The sequence below is a fragment of the Balaenoptera borealis genome, assembly GCF_965194805.1.
Source record: "Balaenoptera borealis genome assembly, chromosome: X".
Taxonomy (NCBI): Eukaryota; Metazoa; Chordata; class Mammalia; order Artiodactyla; family Balaenopteridae; genus Balaenoptera; species Balaenoptera borealis.
Genome location: NC_138881.1, coordinates 88665039 through 88686602, shown reverse-complemented (window position 1 = coordinate 88686602; position 21564 = coordinate 88665039). Strand labels below are relative to the sequence as shown.

Genomic DNA, 21564 nt, shown 5'->3' with positions numbered 1-21564 from the left:
TATGACACCAAAAGCACAAGAAACAAAAGCAAAAATAAACAAATGGGACTATGTCAAACTAAAAAGCATCCACACAGCAAAGGAAACAATCAACAAAATGAAAAGGCAACCTATGGAATGGAACGAAATACATGCAAACTAGTTATCTGATAAGGGGTTAATATCCAATATATATAAAGAACTTACAAAACTTAATAGCAAAGAAAACCAAATATTCCAGTTAAAAAAATTATATGTGAAATCTAAAAAAGTTGAACTCATAGAAGCAAAGTATGGAATGGTGGTTGCCAGGAGCTGGAGGAGTGGGGGAAATGGGGAGATGGTGGGCAAAGGGCACAAGCCTTCAGTTATAAGATGAAAAAGTTCTGGAAATATAATGTATGGCATGGTGACTATAGCTAATGATACTGTATAGCATACTTGAAATTTGCTAAGAGAATAGATCTTAAGCATTCTTTTTTTTTTTTTTATCTTAAGCATTCTTACCACACACACAAAAAAATACCAGTGACTATGTGAAATGATGGATGTATTAATTAACCTGATTGTGGTAATCATTTCACAAAGTATATGTATATCAAATCATCAGGTTGTATATTTTAATATATACTATTTTGTCAAATAAAAATAAATAAGTAGGGGAATCCCCTGGCAGTCCAGTGGTTAGGACTCCATGCTTCCACTGCAGGGGGCACGGGTTCAATCCCTGGTTGGGGAACTAAGATCCCACATGCCAAGTGGTCAAAAATAAAGGAAGGAAGGAAGGAAGGGAGGGAGGGAGGGAGGGAGGAAGGGGGGAGGGAGGGAGGACATAATAAGCACATAGATGTTATATATGTTCTTGAAAATATTTGACTATTAAAAAAATGTTTTTAATCCAATCAAAAAACAAGAAGGCATTTGGCTACTTAAATGAGTTCTGAAATAAATTTTAAATTTTTAAAAATGGCCTTTACACAATGTTATATGTCAAATACATTTGGTAAAATAAATAAAAAGAAAAAATGCCCTAAATGTTACATCTGTAAGAATTCAGATTTTCTTACCTTCGGTTTGAATACAGATACCTTTGCCTGGAGTACCATGGGAATAGCAATGTCAGAGTAGACATTCAAAGGTCATCTAGTCCAGCCCCCAGTCTTTTTGACAGACCTGAAAATCCCATCAGAGAATAGAATATCCAACTGTACATTACAAATTATCTCAAGAGATGAATCCACAGTTTCCTTTGGTAGGTTGTTTTGGATGTGCCTTTGCTCCAAGTGGATCTTTATCATGCCTTCTTTATAAACATGCATTATGAACATTTTCAAATGTACAAAAATGTAGAGAATAATATAATGAACCACATATAAAGCTATCACCCAAAGCAACAAGTAACAAAATGTCACAACCTTCACTTTAGCTATCCCTTTTTTCCTCTACTTATAGAGTAATTTAAAACAAATCTCAAACATATCCTTTAGCCCCTACATACCTTCAGTATGCATCTCTAAATAGTATAGACATTTTTATTACACATCACCAATGATATTATCACACCAAACACCAAAAATTAATAATTCCTTGGTATCATCTAAAACCTAGCACATATTCATATTTCCAAGATTGCCTCAAAATTTAATTTTATATTTTAATTGAACTGCATTTATTTTTAAACTACTGTTGAGTGTTCACTGTTCTGGGCCAGCCTCTATATTCCGAGATAGCTTAACATCCCGCTGACATCAAAGATTGGCTTTCAATTGTTCTTCCCAAGTGCAGAGAAATGTGCCCCTAAACCTTCTAAACTCATTCACTTAACTGCCTGTTGAGGCTAACGACAATCTGTTTGCCAGGTGGCTTTCTGGAGCACAGAGTAGAGCAATCAGAGCCCCATAGTAGTAAAGCCCATAACAAGAAGTTTCACTGGGTAGCAGCCTTACCTTGCCTGCTACTGGTCTAGCTGCTGTGTTGCCCTGCAACGCCAAAACCACTCTGAATTCCACCTAGGGTTGTACAATGGCAGTAAATACACTGTTTAGGAGTCTCCAGGAAATGACTTGTATAAATGTTTTACTGTCTCCTCATTGACAAGATTTTTAAAAAAATAATCCCATTGATGCTGTAAGCAGTGCACCTTAGGGAAAAACACTCTTCCAGCTCCTTCCACATGGGGCAGAAAGGCCTACATGATCCACACTGGAAGACTTTATTAAAAAAAAATTTCTTTTTAAACAAATACCCTATGACCCGGCAATTCCACTTTTTGATATTTTCTCTAGAGAAACACTCACGTGTGTGCTCAGGGAGCTGTGTATAAGGATTTTTCATTATACTGTTGTTTGTAGTGATTAAATCCAAAATTGGGAAAACACTAAACGTGTGTTAATAGAGGAGCAATACATCCATCCTATAAAATATGATGCAGCAGTTTAAAAGAATGCAGTAAATCTGTCTTTACCTGGTAAGATTCCCAAAACATGTCATTAAATTTAAAAAGCAAGCTGCAGGGCTTCCCTGGTGGCGCAGTGGTTGGGAACCCGCCTGCTAATGCAGGGGACACTGGTTCGACACCTGGTCCAGAAAGATCCCACATGCCGCAGAGCAACTAAGCCCGTGCACCACAACTACTGAGCCTGCACTCTAGAGCCCACGAGCCACAACGACTGAAGCCGGCACACCTAGAGCCCATGCTCCGCAACGAGAGAAGCCACCGCAATGAGAAGCCCACGCACCACAGTGAAGAGTAGCCCCCGCTCACCGCAACTAGAGAAGGCCCTCGCACAGCAATGAAGACCCAACACAGCCAAAAATAAATAAATAAACAAATAAATAAATAAAAATTAAAAAAAAATAAAAAGCAAGCTGCAGAATGATACAATATGACACCCATTTATGGGAAAACACAAATCTATATACAGTAGTTCTGCCTTATCCGCAGGGGATATGTTCCAAGTCTGTCAGTTGATGTCTGAAGCCACGGATAGTACCAAACCCTGCATATACTATGTTTTACCCTTATATATACATACATATGATAAAGTTTAATTTATGAATTAGGCACAGTGAGAGATTAACAACAGTAACTAATAATAAAGTAGAACAATTATAAAAATATACTTAATAAAAGTTATGTGAATGCAGTCTCATCTTCCCTCTCTCTCTCTCTCAAAATATTTATTGTACTATACTCACCCTCCCTCTTCTGATGTGAGATGATAAAATGCCTACGTGATGAGATGAAGTGAGGTGAATGACACAGGTGTTGTTATGCAGCATTAGGCTACCATTGACCTTCTGACAATACATCAGAAGGAGGATTATCTGCTTTGGGTGATCCTAGATCATTGAGCCAGGACAGTGTTGATGGTGGGATGTCAGGAGCAGATGATGTCGATGGTTGGGCATCAGGAAGGGACCAAGCAGGACTGCACGAGATTTCATCCTGCTACTCAGAAGAGTGCGCAGTTTAAAACTTATGAATTGTTTATTTCTGGAATTTTCTATTTAATATTTTTGCACTGCAGTTGACTATGGGTAACTGAAACTGCAAGAAAGCAAAACCATGGATTGGGGTGGGGGGGCTACTATATCTCTATGTATGCATTCATGTATGTGAATGCAGAGAAAAATGTTTGGAAGAATACCTACCAAACTGTAAATTGTGATTGCTTCCTGAAAGAGGACTGGGATGAGGAGGGTGGTTAAGTCAAAGAGAATTTAACACCATCTGCATCATTTGAAATTTTACAATGACAACGTAGTCAGATGCTATACGTGTAAATTATAATGAATAAAAATATTAAAAGAAAGAACAGCCCTGCATGCATCTTCAGGGGCAAAGGTAAAATACAGGTTTTCCTAGACAAGGTTTCAAATATTTACTGAGAGCAGATTCTGTGGCAGATGCTGTGGGAAACATGAATGAGCCACGGGCCCCGTTCTCCAAGGGCTTCTCTTCCAGGCGGAAAGATAAGAGGTGAATACATGAAAAGATTCTCAAAAATCAAATACCCATCTACACCCACAGTATGGAGTTCACAGGGGGAAAGAGCACAGTAGACTGGGGTGGACAGGGAAAGCCTCAAGGAAGAGGTGGTTGCTGAGCTGGACGTGAAGACAAGGTAAGATCTGAATAGGATGGGGAGCCACTTCTGTTCTGTTTGGAGTTCCACTGAAGAGCAGACAGAGGCAGGGAATCCCAAGTACTTCTTTACTGTCTTTATTGGCTCCCTGGGCAGTTTTCCCCACTGATAGACTCCACTCCCTGGGCTCATGACCAAAGAAAGCACAGCCAATGTACAGCTCATCTCAAACTGTGAATAATCCAAGAATTATTTCAATTTGTCTTTGGAAGGTATCATGTATATTTTTTCTTTTTCTTACCAGCAGATTTAACTTCCCTAATTATGTTCTGCTCATCCGACGTTAAAATGAGTTTCTATTTTCTAAGCCCACATTGTCAAAACTGTCCCTGCCTGATTCTCCCTACCACCCTCTCCCCACTTTGTACCACTAGTTGCATCAAACTTTACCTATCTCAGGTCCAACCTAAGTACAAGTCTCACAGGTCCCCATTCTCTGCTGGTGAGTCAGTGGGTGCTAATGAATTAGTCATCAAGTAATTCCTATTAATGTGTTATCTTGCCCACATAATATACTGGCTTAATCAGGCTAATATGAATGCCTCCAAAACCCCCTAAGAAAAAATTGATGGTGGGAATTTTAGACAATACCTTCAAGACTAAAGCAGAAGCTATTTGAAGAACTGGACTTATCCTAAAAGTGCGGGCTTCTGTGCAGGGCAGGGAAGACTTCTAGGCACCAGATGAGAAAAGACTCTCAGTGGTCTGGGCCTCTGGCATATCACTTTACCTGGAGCCCTAGAGCACTCCAGAATTCACAATGCTGGACTCTTAGCAGGTTTCTAGGCCAGCTGGTGCCATGGCAAGATCCTTCTCTGAATGAATCCTGGGCCTAGCCTGTGAGCAAATTCTTTTTCATAGGCTTGTCCTGTACTTTAACACTAAACCAGGTACTTTTTTCATCCCTTCTACCCTGGTACCCAGAATAGTCTCTATCCAGCACCCAGCAAAGAAATTATGGGTTCCCCCCCCTTGGCCTTATTACTGAGATTTGAAAGATTTCCAGTGGAAAAGAATTGATATCTTCCTTTCCTGTCCCTTCTAGAGAAGTCATTCTAATTTCCAGAAGAAGCAGGCTTTCTTCTCCCCAAATTGAGGAGAAAAGTCACTTGGTACAAAATCACAGCTTTGCCAGGTGCCCACAACCAAGCAGAGGTTGGGTTAGACCTTTATCCTTTCACTTATTCCCCAGCTCTTTAAGCAAAAAAGAAAAGAGTGGCTTTTCCATTAACTGTGACAGAAATAGGTGTATTACATGAGAGAGTTGGGAAGAGGAGATGAGACAAACCGACCTGGGCATAACAGATGACCCAGGAAGTTCCCAGTGTAACTGCCAATGTTTATTGAGTTACTCAGTAGGTATATGCCAGATATTCCAATAGGCATCTTTCACAACAGCCCCATAAGGTAAGTACCATTACTATCATTTAAAGAAGAGAGATAGAAATGAAGTTCAGAAATGTTCAGTAACTTGCCAAGGGTCACATAACAATTTAGTGGCAGATTCAAACCTAGACAGTCTGACACTAGCACCAGTACCCTTAACTGCTATACCATGCTGCTGTAGGTGCCATGAAAATTTCTAGGCCTGGAGGGGAAGAATCAAGCGGGAAATTGGCAGAAGAACAGCTGGGCAATAGGTAATTGACATCAAGGAAGTCCAGTAGAGGCTGGGGAATGGGAGGGTGTCAGGCAGGGCAGTGTGTAGAAGTAAAACAGAACCTAGCAAGGATCCTATCACCAGGCCTGGAATCAAGAAGAAAACTCCAGTGCCCAGGAGGTCAGGCAAGCACAAGGAAAGGGCACAGCTACACCAAAATTGGCACTTAGGCATGGAAGGAATCCATCAGGAAGCAAATGCCAAGGCTGTCTCGATGCTGAGCTGTGTGCTATGGGTCAAGGACTCCATAGATCTACCCTGACTAGACAGAGTATATGAAATAAGGCTGTGCTTTCATATACAGTTGACCCTTGAACAACATGGGTTTGTTGTTCACTTATACTTGGACTTTTTTCAATAGTAAATACTACAGTACTACACGATCTGCAATTGGTTGAATCCACGGATGCAGAACTGTGGATACAGAGCAACCACAGATACAAAGGGCCGACTGTAAGTTATACAAAGGTTTTCAACTGCAAGCTGGTAAGGGTGTCCTCTCAAAATGTTCTCTGTCACTTTCAAATTTAGTACTATGATACACAATCCATTTTTTCCCTGTTTCTCTTCGGACCATAAGATGGAAATGAAAGTCACTACCCTCTACTCAAGTAGTGGAGAAAAGAGTCCATGGACTAAATACTACATCTAAGAGTTCACAGCAGGGCAGGGCCCAGAAAATGGTACAGAGGCAGTTCTGTCTATTTCCAGTGACTTCTATTTCCCTCTTTTTGACTCATCTCTCCACCCAGACCTAAACCCTATGGTAACACCAGGACCTTGGTCCCAATTCCATGAAAATGGACCTGCACTATGTCCCATCACCTCAACACCCTGATGATAAATTAAGTCCTGTTAATGTTTCGATCACAGTAAGTATAATTGCAGGAGGGGAGATTGTTGTACCATAGCTTTGACTACTCTGGGGACCAGAATCTTGACTGAAATTGACAGTTGGGTTCACTCTGAAATCACTCTTGCAAAATACATGCCAAAGTTCTTTTATAAATATAAGAAATTAAGAATGTCCATATCAATGTTATGAAATGGATTAGAGTGTATTAAACAGCATAGTGGATGCTATGATGTGCCTCCAGATCCACCATTCAGGACTAACACACTCATATCCAACCTGCTGAAAGTACTGATGGCCTGACAGCTCTGAGCTGAGCCCTCTCTAGAACTTGCATGACCCTGAGAGTAAATGCCCCCTCACCTCACTCTAGTCTTGGTCCTGATATGAACAGTCCTTTATCTATTAAGAAAGTTGAATTTGTCATCGAAAACCTTCCCGTAAAGAATACTCCATTCCCGGATGGCTTCACTGGTGTGAATTCGATCAAATGTTTAAGGAAGAAATAATGTCAATTCTACCCAAACTCTTGCAGAAAATGTAAGAGAGAGGAATATTTCCCATCTCATTCTGAAAGGCTAATATTATTCTAATACCAAAACTGAACAAAGTTGTTATAAGACGCAAACCAAACACCAACATCCCTCATGAACATAGATGCAAAATTCTAAACAAAATTTTAGCAAATAGAATTCAACAATATAAAACAAGTTTGATACATCGTGACCAAATGGAATGCAAGATTGATGTAATATTTCAAAACCAATCAATGTAATTCACCATATTAACAAAATTTCTTTTAAAAAAACATGATAAGAGGTACAAACTACTATGTATAAAATAAATAAGCAACAATGATACATTGTACAGCATAGGAAATATAGCCATTATTTTGTAATATCTTTTTTAAAATTTATTTATTTTTGGCTGTGTTGGGTCTTCGTTGCTGCGCACGGGCTTTCTCTAGTTGCAGCGAGCGGGGGCTACTCTTTGTTGCGGTGCACAGGCTTCTCATTTGCGGTGGCTTCTCCTGTTGTGAAGCACAGACTTAGGTGTGCAAGCTTCAGTAGTTGTGGCACGTGGGCTCAGTAGTTGTGGCTCATGGGCTTAGTTGCTCCACGGTATGTGGGATCTTCCTGGACCAGGGCAAGAACCTGTGTCCCCTGCATTGGCAGGCGGATTCTTAACCACTGCACCACCAGGGAAGCCCTATTTTGTAATATCTTTAAATGGAGTATAATCCATAAAAATATTGAATCACTATGTTGTACACCTGAAACCAACATAATATTGTAAATCAACTGTACTTTAATTTTAAAAATTAAGAAAAAACAGGATAGTCTGAATAGAGAGAAAACATTTGATAAAATGTAACATCTATTCCTGACCAATAAAATTCTCATGATGCTAAGAGTAAAAGGAAATTTCTTCAACCTGATAAAGAACAGCTATGAAAAATAGTACAGTTAACATCATAATTAATGGGGAAAAACTGAATTGTTTCTCCCTTAAGTCAGAATCAAGGCAATAATTTCCATTCTCATCATTTCTATTCATCATTATACTGCAGATACTAGTCAGTACAATAAGGCAAGAAAAAGACATAAAAGACATCCAAATTGGAAAGAAATAAGTAAAATTGTCTTTGATGATTGTCTATGTAGATAATCCTATGCAATCTACATAAAAGCTACTACAATGAATAAGTGAATTTAGCAAGGTTGAAAGACACAAGATATTAACATACAAAAATCAAACTTATCTATACACCAGCAATAAACTATTGAAACTGAAATTTTAAAACAATACCATTTATAATTGCATCAAAAATATGAAGGACTTATGGATAAATCTGACAAAATATATGCAGGATCTGTATGCTGAAAACTCCAAAAACAGTGATGAAAGAAATAAAGATGACCTAAATAAATGGTGGAAATATACAGTGTTCATGGATCAGAAAACTCAAAATGTTAAGATGTCGATTCTCCTCAAGTTGATCTATAGATTCAACACAATACCAATCAAAATTCCAGCAGGCTCTTTTTTTAGATATGAACAAGCTGAGTCTAAAATTCATATGGAAATACATACAACCTAGAATAGCAAAAACAACTTTGAAAAAAAGAACAATGTTGGAGGACTTCCAGTGTCTGATTTCAAGACTTATAAAACTACTGTAACCCAAACACTGTGGTATTGACATATAGATTGACAAACAGATCAATGAAACAGAATATAAAGTTTAGAAACAGACCCACATGTATATAGACAATGATTTTTTATCTACCAAGGCAATTCAGGGAAAATAGGATAGTTTATTCTAACAAATGGTGCTGGAAGATGGAGGGGGCCACATAGTAAGGAATGTGAGTGGCCTCTATGAGCTGACAGTGACTCCTGGATGACAGCCAACAAGGAAATGGGGACCTCAATCCTACGACTCCAAGTAACTGACTTCTGTACCAACAAGAATGATCTTGGAAGCAGATTTTTTCTCAGAGCCTCAAGACAAGAACTCTGGCCAACCACCAACTTAACTTCAGGTTTGTGAGACCCTGAGCAGAGAACCTAGCCATGCTGTGCTAAACTTCTGACCTACAGAATTCAGCTAATAATTGGGTATTGTTTAAAACTGGTAAGTTCATGGTAATTTGTTACACATCAATAGGAGATCAACACATCTGATTTTTAAAAACTTTTATTTAGAATAGAATATATAAAGAACTGTGAAAATTCAATAATAAGAAAACAATCTAATAAAAAATGGACAAAAGATTTGAACAAACATTTCACCAAAGTAGATATATAGATGGTCAATAAGCACATGAAAAGATCCTCACATTATATGTCATTAGGGATATAGAAATTAAAATTACAATGAATGTCTAAATTTTTTAAATGACTATACCTACTATTGTTGAGGATATAGAACAACGGGAACTCTCATACACTGCTACTGGGAATGTAAAATGGTACAACCACTTTAGAAATCGTTTGGAAGTTTCTTTAAAACGTTATTTACACAAGATAAATAAAAACATATTCATACAGAAACTTGTACACAAATGTTCGTAAACACTTTATTTGTGATGGCCCCAGATGTGAATGAAACAACCCAAATGTCCATCAACAGATGAATGAATAAACAAATTTTGGGATATCCATAAAATACTACTACTTAGCAATAAAAAAGAATGATCTACTGATACACTCAACGACATGGATGAATCTCTAATTATACTGAAAGAAGTCAGACCAAAAAATACATACAGTATGACTTAATTTATATAAAACTTCAGAAAATGAAAAAATAATCTATAATGACAGAAAGCAGATAAATAGTTGTCCAGGGACAGAGCAGGGAGGATAAAGAAGAGTGAGAGGGAGGTTTTATAAAGGAGGTACAAGGCAACTTTTACAGTGATGGATATATTCATTATGATTGTATTGATGGCATACATGTGTTAAAACACCAAATTGTTTTAAGTTTAGTCAGTACATATTCATGTATGTATAGGCTGCATATAGCATCAAAAAATATTTTGTGTGATGAATAAGCTGAAAATAGATGATAAATACTAGATAAAGGTATTCCCCTTCTTAGATATTTGCAAGTTTAGCAGTAATTCCAATGCCTTCACTCAAAGGGGTGACTAAAAATCAGGTTGCTATATGGGATAACAGAGTGCTTAAACCTATTAGTGCTTGAGCCAGACTATATAGGTTTGAATTCCAGCTCTTTCAACTCACTAGTTGTGTGGCCTCAGACATGTTACTTAACTGTCTCTGTGTCTTAGTTTCCTCATCTGTAAAGGTGCATAGTAAATATCAATACAAGTAAGCTGTTACTACTCAACATATATTTCTTGAACATCTACCATGTACCTGATCCTTCGGCAGAAAATGGGAGACTTTTGGCAGAAATATCTATGCGCCATTAGGGGATCCCACCACCTTTACCACTAGCAGAAGCAGGGCCAGGGCTCACCTGCTTTCTTCTGACTGCACTGGGCTACAAGAAACATCTAGAAGAGTATATAATATACTTCTGTCTTAGATGCAGAATTTAATTAGATTGCTCTTCTGTCCTGGTGCCACTACCTTATGATGACTTCCCAGCCTCTACACTGCCCGCATAATAAAATCTACAGAATCTCCTTGGCCCTTTCTTTCTTAGGAGAAACTTTTATAATCCAAATTCTTATTCTATCAGACATACAGTATCCATGCATTCATTCAATAGATATTCAATAATCACTGTGTTCTGAGCAAGGTGTGAGGAATGGCAAATACAATGGTGAAGATATATTACTGCCCTCTTGTCAAAAAACTAAAAATAGAACTACCATATGACCCAGCAGTTCCACTCCTGGGTATATATCCAAAAAAACAAAAACACTAATTTGAAAAGATACATGCAACCCAATGTTCATAGCAGCACTATTTATAATAGTAAAGATATGGAAGCAACCTAAGTGTCTACCAACAGATGAATGGATAAAGAAGATGTCTGTATATACATACAATGAAATACTACTCAGCCATAAAAAAGAACGAAATTTTGCCATTTGCAGCTACATGGATGGACTTGGAGGGAATTACGCTAAGTGAAATAAGTCAGATAGAGAAAGATAGATACTGTATGATTACACTCCTATGTGGAATCTAAAAAATACAACAAACTAGTGAGTATAACAAAAAAGAAGCAGACTCACAGATATACAGAACAAACTAGTGGTTACCAGTGAGGGGGGTACCATAGAGGTGGGGGAGTGGAAGATAGAAACTATTGGGTGTAAGATAGGCTACAGGGATGTGTTGTACAACATGGGATTTATAGCCAATGTTTTGTAATAACTGTAAATGGAGTGTAACCTTTGTACAAAAATTTTTTTTTTAATTTTATAGCTACTTTTATTTTTATTTATTTATTTATTTTTGGCTGTGCTGGGTCTTCGGTTCGTGCGAGGGCTTTCTCTAGTTGCGGCAAGTGGGGGCCACTCTTCATCGCGGTGCGCGGGCCTTTCACTATCGCGGCCCCTCCCGTTGCGGGGCACAGGCTCCAGACGCGCAGGCTCAGTAGTTGTGGCTCACGGGCCCAGCTGCTCCGTGGCACGTGGGATCCTCCCAGACCAGGGCTCGAACCCGTGTCCCCTGCATTAGCAGGCAGATTCTCAACCACTGCGCCACCAGGGAAGCCCCAAAAATTTTTTAAAGATATGTTACTGCCCTCAATCAGTTCACAGGTTTGTGGAGGAGACAGGGAACCCCTCAAACAACATAACCTGTCTAGGAAAGATTTGCTGGCACTGCTCTCACAGAACATACAATATATGCCTGCGAAACCAAATATTCCCTGACTACCAGATAAACCTCACAGAGAGAGTTGGGGACTAAAAGCATGTGAAACAATGAGAAGAATAGAGTGACTTTTGATTGATTCCCTTTCATACAAAACTACTTGAGTCCCTGAAAAAATGATGAAGATAGCAAAATCCTATTCTAAAAGGAATGGGCATGACTAATGTCACCATTCTTTCTTGAATACTTCCTTGCCTGTCTCCTGCACCTCCCCCCTAAAACCCCACCCATTTCAGCTGTTCTTCGCTGAGTAGAGTGTTCTTTGTCTAGAAATTGTCCCAGAGTGCACTGTTCTCTGCATTCTCTCTCTACTGTCAGTCTGTAATTCAACACTACGTAAAGATTATTGGGAACCAACACAAGCAATACCATCCCAGTCAACACTCCCGAGGGAGTAGAAACACGCTGTTATCAAAAAACAACAACAGAGGGCTTCCCTGGTGGCGCAGTGGTTGAGAGTCTGCCTGCCAATGCAGGGGACACGGGTCCGAGCCCTGGTCTGGGAAGATCCCACATGCCGCGGAGCGGCTGGGCCCGTGAGCCACAACTACTGAGCCTGCGCGTCTGGAGCCTGTGCTCCGCAACAAGAGAGGCCGCGACAGTGAGAGGCCCGCGCACCGCGATGAAGAGTGGCCCCCGCTCGCTGCAACTAGAGAAAGCCCTCGCACAGAAACGAAGACCCAACACAGCCAAAAATAAATTAATTAATTGATTTTTTTAAAAAAACCTAAATAATAGTGAAAAGAGGATGGGAGTCTCCACAGTTGAATTTCCAGGATAGGGCTTTTCACTTTAAAAAAAAAAAAAAAAACAACAACAACAGAGGAAGCCAAGCCCAAATCTAATTTCTCCCCAGCACACTTTGGAAACCACCCCCCCCCCACTATATTCACTCAAAGGCAAATCTCTTTGGGGAAGGCCCTTTCCCTACCATGGCACCCAGAGCCTTCCACAGGACCAGCTCCTACTTAGTCTTGTCCTTTTGAATACATATATACACACACACACACACACACACACACACACACCATTCAGATGAAGAGGCAGAAAGTACCTCATAGCCCCACAGCTGCTGGTACCAGGGTCAGGACTAGGAATCTGCCCTTTAAATTCCCTCCAAGTCCATCCATGATGCTGCAATTAGCTGCCAAGCTTGCAAAACCACAATCCAGCCATAAGCTCAGCCACTCTAGTGAATAAGAGTCAGGGAAGAGATCTGAGCTGGGGCCTGGAGTATCAGTACAATTTGCATAGGCTGAGAGCAGCAAGAAGAGCATTCCAGTAATATCACTGGGGCAAAAGAACAACGGCCCTAAGGAAGAAAGGCATAAAACATCTTTGGGAGAAAGTGAGCAGCTCAGTTTGACTGTAGCATTGGGTGCATGAAAAGTTGTGATGGTGTGCTACATGGAGAACAGCACAGTGCGTGGGCTTTTGTGCTAGACTGCCTAGCTGTGAATTTTAGCTCCTGTGTATTCCTGGCAACGTTACTAAATCTTTGTGCCTCAGTCTCCTCACCTTGAGAACAGGGGCAAAACAGAGTGGGAAGAAATCAGAGAGAGAGAGAGACCCTTTAGAAAATTATTGCAGTAGTCTAAGTAAGAGGTGATGAGGAACTGAGTCATTGCCTCTTATATTATTAATATTTCTTTCTTCTGAGTTTCCTCCACCATAATATGTCAAGTATCTGCCATTTTAAAAAAGGAAAAACCTTCCCCTGATCTCTCTAACCACTGTCCCAAGTCTCCACTCCACTGAAACCTTTTTTTTTTCTTTTTTTTTTAAATTTATTTTATTTTTGGCTGCGTTGGGTCTTCGTTGCTGCACACGAGCTTTCTCTAGTTGGGGCGAGCGGGGGCTACTCTTCGTTGTGGTGCGTGGGCTTCTCATTGCGGTGGCTTCTCTTGTTGCAGAGCACGGGCTCTAGGCGCACAGGCTTCAGTAGTTGTGGCACACAGGCTCAGTAGCTGTGGCTCGCGGGCTCTAGAGCACAGGCTCAGTAGTTGTGGCACACGGGCTTAGTTGCTCTGCGGCACGTGGGATCTTCCCGGACCAGGGATCGAACCTGTGTCCCCTGCATTGGCAGATGGATTCCCAACCACTGTGCCACCAGGGAAGCCCCTCCACTGAAATCTTGAAAGAATCATTTACAGTCACCATTTCTACTTCCTCACTTCCCATTCTCTCCTCCATCCACTCCATTTGGGCTTCCATCTCTATACTCCACTGAATCTGGTCTTGCTGAAACCGGCAATGATCTCCATGTTGCCAAATCCAACAGACATTTTTTTTTCTTTTCATCCTTGTTTTGATTATCTACTGCTGCATAAAATAGTCACCCCAAACTTAGTGGCTTAACACAACAATCATTTATTACCTCTCTCAATTTCTGAGGGTCAGATATTTGGAAACAACTCAGTTGGGTAGCTCTTATGTCTTATACACAGTTACAGTCAGATGATGGCTGGGGCTGGAATCATCTGAAGACTTATTCATTCACATGTCTAATGCCTGCTCTGGAGAGGCTCAAACAGCTGGAGACTGGAACATCTGGGGTTCCTTGGGCATCTCTCCCTATCTCTATGTGGTCTCATCACCTGGTTTCTTCAGCATGGTTATGTCAGGGTCACCAAACTTCTGACATGGTGCCTCAGGGCTCCAAAGGCTTATGTCCCAATAGAGAACAGAGACAGAGACAGAGAGCCGAACAGAATTTGAATTACATTTTATTACCTAGTCTCAGAAGTCACATAATGCCACTTCTATCATATCATATTGGTCAGGGCAATCATAAAAGTCCATCCAGGTTCAAAGAGAGGGGATGTAGAATCCACTTCTTAATGGGGAAGTGGCAAGGTCACACTGTAGCAAAAGCATGTGGAATGTGAATTATCATTATGACCATCTTTGGAAAATACAATCTCTCCTTCTTGATATATGCCATTCTCTTGGTATTCAGGAGGCCATCCTGGTTCTCCTCCTACCTCAATAACTCCTCTTTCTCAGTCTCTTTTGCTTGTTACTGTCCTTTGCTCGATCTCTAAATGAAGGTGTTGCCCAGGCTTGGTCCCAGTTAACTCTCCTCTATCTTTACTTTCTGACCCTTGGTGACTTTATCCATCTACATGGCTTTAAATAACAATCCCCAAATTTATATTTCCAGGCCTGATCTCTCCACTGAGTTTCAAATTTATATACCCAATTGCCTAACTGAGATTTCTCAGTGACATACATCTCAACCTTAACATGTTCAAAACTGTAGTCTTAATCCCTACACCCCACCATCACCCAAACCAAAAACCCACTACTACTAAGGTGGGTGATTTTCCTACCTCAGTAAATATTCCACAAGTTATCCAGTTGCATAAGCTCCTCACTGACTTTTCATTTTCCCTCATAACTAATAAGTAATTAGTCTGCAAGTCCTATCAAATGTACGTTCACAATATAGCCTATATCCTTCCGTATCCCTTTCGAACTACCATCACCTTCATTCAAGTCACCATAATCTCTTGCCTGGACTTTTCCAATAGTTTACAATTGGTCTTTCTGTCTCTGGTCTTGCCCTCCTAAAATTCACTCCTCGTACAGTAGATGGAGCATTTTTTAAAGATAAATGTATACTAAATCATGTAACATCCCTTTTCAAAGCCCACCAATGGCTTCCCTTTGCTCTCAGAATAAAATCCAAATTCCTTTGTGAGCATACAGAGTTCAGAATTCTTAGTTCTTGCCCCTGTTCACATCTCTGACTTCATCTCCTACCATTCTCCCCTTCATTCAGTATGCTGTAGCTGTACTGGCCTTCTTGCTGTTCCTCAAACACACAGAGCTTGTTTCTGCCTCAGAACCTTTGCACTTGCTCTTTCCTACACATCAAATATTCTTCCTCTGGGGAATTCCCTGGTTGTCCAGTGGTTAGGACTCTGTGCTTCCACTGCAGGGGGCACGGGTTCAATTCCTGGTTGGGGAACTAAGATCCCGCATGCCGAGCAGCGCGGCCAAAACAAAACAAATATTCTTCCTCTGGGTCTTTGTTTGGCTCTTTCCTGTCATTCAAGTCTCTGCTCCAATGTCACCTCCTTAATGATACCTTCTCTTACTATTCAGACTTAATTAGTTTAAGTATGTGCACACACACATGCATTGTGCGTCATTCTATCCCATACTCCTGCTTTCTTTTCTTCATAACATTTACCATTATTTGAAATTATCTTTTGTTATGTGTTAGTTATTTTCCTCCCCCTCCAGATTATGAAGTCCACTAGAGAAGGAATTTTTGTCTGTTTTGTTCATTGATGTGCACCACACATATTAGTTGAATGGATGCACAAACCAAGGTGGGGTGGTGGTGATTTAAAGTGGCAGATGCCAGAGATATTTTAAAGAGCCAGTCTTCAGGCTGATGCTATCAACATTTAGAGAACATCAAGGTCCCAGACGACTTGTAATCCCCAAATGCCTCCAAAAGTCTAAAACAAGGAAAGGAAATCTAACTTAGCACTTTGGGTGGCTCTGGACCTATTTGCACTGCCATCTCTCTGCCTCTTCTCTCAGATCTCTTTCTGCTTCCCTATTTGGTTTTTCTCATCACTTTGCTTTATCCTTCTCTGATTATGCCTTCAGCATGCCTGCGGGCACCCAGACATCTGTCTTAGTTCTTCTTTGAGACCTTGGAGACTAAGGGGTTTCTAGATGCTTCCTAGAATCCATTCTGCATATTCTTTTCTTCTACCAAATCTTCGTGATGAATCTCCTTTCTTAAACAGAGCACATCACTCAGGGGTTTGGCCAAGATGATTGCTATAATTCATTTAAAGATGTGAGACATTATGAATATCAGAAAAACATTCTCCTCTCATTCATTTAAGCAAAGCTACTCAAGAACTCTTTTCTAAAATTTTCTGACAGGTTACTAGGTCCGTCCTAATGTCATTGATTTTAAATTCTATCAGAAGGTTTAAAATAGAAATCAAACTAATAGATGGGCTCTGGTGTAAATCAACTATCCCATGCTCACTTCATGTTGAGTTGGCACCAAATCAATCCAGTTAGCCAAGTCACCATAAAGAAAGAAAAATTGATACATGGACTTTAAACAAACTGACTAGTTCCATGGATACACACAACCAATTTCAGGCCTTTGTAGCTTAAAGAAGAATCTAGAACAGGCAACTCTCTCAACTGTATATTAACCCTAGTTCAGACTCAGCCTTAAGTCTATGAGCCATGTTCTGATTTTAAACTCATGAATGTTTGATTCATTGTTATTGACAGTTTAGGGCAACTGCTCAGCACCTTTTCTGCTTCATCTGTTCGAAAATCTCAGAAAGTTGGGTGTGCTTCTGAATAAATTCTGTTTCATGCTGACTTCAGAAAATCACCTCTAGCCTCTTCTATATATTTCTATATCTAGCCATGGTCACTGAGAACTGTGTCACTCCCCCATCTGCTCTTCCCTAGTGGCAACACTCACAGAATTCCACACCCAGTAGGATACTGCAAATAAGAATCTCTGTTCAGCAAGACAGGTTTTGCTACAACACTGTTCCCATCTTTTCCCTTCCTTATCCAGCCTTACTTCACTTTGTTTACCCACTGAGTTACCAGAAGTGGTGTGCTACTTTATCCAGTGAAGGAAGCCTCTGGTTCACTCCTGAAGGATTCCTATACCAGAGGTTCTAGGACAATGTGTGGATGAACACGATTATGATTGCCAAGGAAGGGCATCCTGCTTCTTCCCCTCCATGGCAGCCAGTGAGCTGCTCTCTGTGCTTCCAGGATGAGAAGGAGTTTGAAGCTCAGCCTCAGGGTTGGTCAGCTGATTTGAAATGGACTCAGTGAGTACAATGCCCTAACATACCCTATCAACTAGCAAAGTAGGGGTGCGGGGGTCAAAGGGAAGTGCTCCTGTGTGTACAACGTAGAGAGCTGGGCACTCAGAGGTTATTTGCAGCCTCACATCTGTGACTGGATGCTGTGGGCAACAGCAAAAGAGCAAAAGAGCAATGAGCAAAAGAGGCAGAGGCAGAGGCAGAGGCAGAGGAAATGGCAGTATTAGGGCAAATGTCTTAGATATTTCCTGGACAGTATCAGCACCAAAGGTTTAAAAGTATTCTAATATCTTTATCCATCACTATAAACTCCACTGTTCAAAAAGGAATCACAGGGTTTCCCTGGTGGTGCAGTGGTTGAGAGTCCGCCTGCCAATGCAGGGGACACAGGTTCGAGCCCTGGTCCGGGAAGATCCCACATGCCGCGGAGCAACTAGGCCCATGAGCCACAATTACTGAGCCTGCGCGTCTGGAGCCTGTGCTCTGCAACAAGAGAGGCCACGATAGTGAGAGGCCCGCGCACCGCGATGAAGAGTGGCCCCCACTCGCCGCAACTAGAGAGAGCCCTCGCACAGAAACGAAGACCCAACGCAGCCAAGAATAAATAAATAAATAAATTTATTTATTAAAAAAAAAGGAATCACACCTGAGACTGACCTTACGCTGTCTCCCTACCTCTGCCACACTCCCCTTGAAGGACAGAGGAGGGATCGGGGTTCTCCCAAATCTACTTCACTCCTCAAAAGTGATGGAAACAGACCCCAGTTGCTGGTCTACTTGGAACCCACAATATGATGAGAAGACTTCAGAAATCCATCAAATGGGATTTTGGTGATTTGGCCTGCTCGAGACAGCAGTAACTGAGAAATGGGCCTTTCAGGCACCCATGTGCATTGTGTAGCTTTCTCCATGATGCCCTGGCCCAATTCAAAGGGGAGTCTTCCCTGAAACTCCCTTCTTAATCCAAAGCTGACACCACTTACTTAGAAAACTTTGAAAAGCAAGTCTAATTGTGACTTTCAATTCAGGATTCTCCTACCTCCATTCTCCTTTTCATGGGCACTTCATTAATCCAGGTGCCAGGCACGACCTATTCACCCCAGTTTCTTGCCCTACTCTATCCTGATTATTAACATTCATTCTTGTGACACTTTGTTCTAGATTCCAACAGTAACATCACACACACACACACACACACACACACAGATGCAACTCTGTTTTTGGTTTATTACCTCTAAATAAACACTTTTGAATAAATTTCTCTGGTCTCCATCAATAATTCAAATTCCGTATCATATTCCCACTTTAATTTTTTAAGAATTGTATTTAAAATAAACCTCTACTTCCTCCTCTTTAAAAAAAAAAACTCTCTTCTACCCCTCCTACTTGTGAAAAATACTAAAGATCTCATGTCAACTTTCAGCAGAGACAATGGCAAAGAATCAGAGTAGCCAAATACAAAGAATTCTCAACCGTATGGAACAACAGAGGCATAGAGTCTAGACCTTTCTCAGGGTAATACTTCACAAGTCACTTTCCTTCTCGGAGCCTATTTCTTCACTGTAAAATTAAGACATCTGACTCTCATTTGGAAAAGCTAGTTTCTGACCTAAGGATCACCAGGTGGCCTTTGGCTGAGAATTTTTAGTTTACTTGTTTGTTATTTAATGGCCTACAGAGCTTCCCTGAAAATAACGTGCTTTTTTTAAAATTTATTTTTTTATTTTTTAACATTTTTATTAGAGTATAATTGCTTTACAATGGTGTGTCAGTTTCTGCTTTATAACAAAGTGAATCAGTTATACATAAACATGTGTCCCCATATCTCTTCCCTGTTGCATCTCCCTCCCTCCCACCCTCCCTATCCCACCCCTCTAGGTGGTCACAAAGCACCGAGCTGATCTCCCTGTGCTATGCGGCTGCTTCCCACTAGCTATCTATTTTACGTTTGGTAGTGTATATATGTCCATGCAACTCTCTCACTTTGTCCCAGCTTACCCTTCCCCCTCCCCATATCCTCAAGTCCATTGTCTAGTAAGTCTGCATCTTTATTCTCGCCTTGCCCCTAGGTGCTTCTGACCATTTTCTTTTCTTTTTTTTTAGATTCCATATATGTTTGTTAGCATACGGTATTTGTTTTTCTCTTTCTGACTTACTTCACTCTGTATGACAGTCTCTAGGTCCATCCACCTCACTACAAATAACTCAGTTTCGTTCCTTTTTATGGCTGAGTAATATTCCATTGTATATATGTGCCACATCTTCTTTATCCATTCATCTGTCGATGGACACTTAGATTGCTTCCATGTCCTGGCTATCGTAAATAGAGCTGCAATGAACATTTTGGTACATGACTCTTTTTGAATTATGGTTTTCTCAGGGTATATGCCCAGTAGTGGGATTGCTGGGTCATATGGCAGTTCTATTTTTAGTTTTTTAAGGAACCTCCATACTGTTCTCCATAGTGGCTGTATCAATTTACATTCCCACCAACAGTGCAAGAGGGTTCGCTTTTCTGCACACCCTCTCCAGCATTTATTGTTTGTAGATTTTTTGATGATGGCCATTCTGACTGGTGTGAGATGATATCTCATTGTAGTTTTGATTTGCATTTCTCTAATGATTAATGATGTTGAGCATTCTTTCATGTGTTTGTTGGCAATCTGTATATCTTCTTTGGAGAAATGTCTATTTAGCTCTTCTGCCCATTTTTGGATTGGGTTGTTGGTTTTTTTGACATTGAGCTGCATGAGCTGCTTGTAAATTTTGGAGATTAATCCTTTGTCAGTTGCTTCATTTGCAAATATTTTCTCCCATTCTGAGGGTTGTCTTTTCGTCTTGTTTATGGTTTCCTTTGCTGTGCAAAAGCTTTTAAGTTTCATTAGGTCCCATTTGTTTATTTTTGTTTTTATTTCCATTTCTCTAGGAGCTGGGTCAAAAAGGATCTTGCTGTGATTTAGGTCATAGAGTGTTCTGCCTATGTTTTCCTCTAAGAGTTTGATGGTATCTGGCCTTACATTTAGGTCTTTAATCCATTTTGAGGTTATTTTTGTGTATGGTGTTAGGGAGTGCCCTAATTTCATTCTTTTACATGTAGCTGTCCAGTTTTCCCAGCACCACGTATTGAAGACGCTGTCTTTTCTCCACTGTAAATTCTTGCCTTCTTTATCAAAGATAAGGTGACCATATGTGCGTGGGTTTATCTCTGGGCTTTCTATCCTGTTCTATTGATCTATATTTCTGTTTTTGTGCCAGTACCATACTGTCTTGATTACTGTAGCTTTGTAGTATAGTCTGAAGTCAGGGAGCCTGATCCCTCCAGCTCCGTTTTTCTTTCTCAAGATTGCTTTGGCTATTCTTTCTCAAGATTGCTTTGGTCTTTTGTGTTTCCATACAAATTGTGAATTTTTTTGTTCTAGCTCTGTGAAAAATGCCAGTGGTAGTTTGATAGGGATTGCATTGAATCTGTAGATTGCTTTGGGTAGTAGAGTCATTTTCACAATGTTGATTCTTCCAATCCAAGAACATGGTATATCTCTCCATCTATTTGTATCATCTTTAATTTCTTTCATCACTGTCTTATAGTTTTCTGCATACAGGTCTTTTGTCTCCTGAGGTAGGTTTATTCCTAGCTATTTTATTCTTTTTGTTGCAATGGTAAATGGGAGTGTTTTCTTAATTTCACTTTCAGATTTTTCATCATTAGTATATAGGAATGCAAGAGAT

At 40.3% G+C, this 21564-nt stretch overlaps 1 long non-coding RNA gene across 1 annotated transcript in view; it reads left to right on the top strand.

Annotated features, from left to right (window-relative positions):
* Window positions 1-799: 799 nt before the first annotated feature.
* The window catches only part of LOC309620812, a 121704-nt gene continuing 100939 nt past the window's right edge, over window positions 800-21564 (top strand). The window contains exons 1-2 of the long non-coding RNA XR_014239659.1: window positions 800-11522; window positions 11842-18344. This is a non-coding gene — a long non-coding RNA (uncharacterized lncRNA). The remainder of the gene's footprint in view (window positions 11523-11841; window positions 18345-21564) is intronic.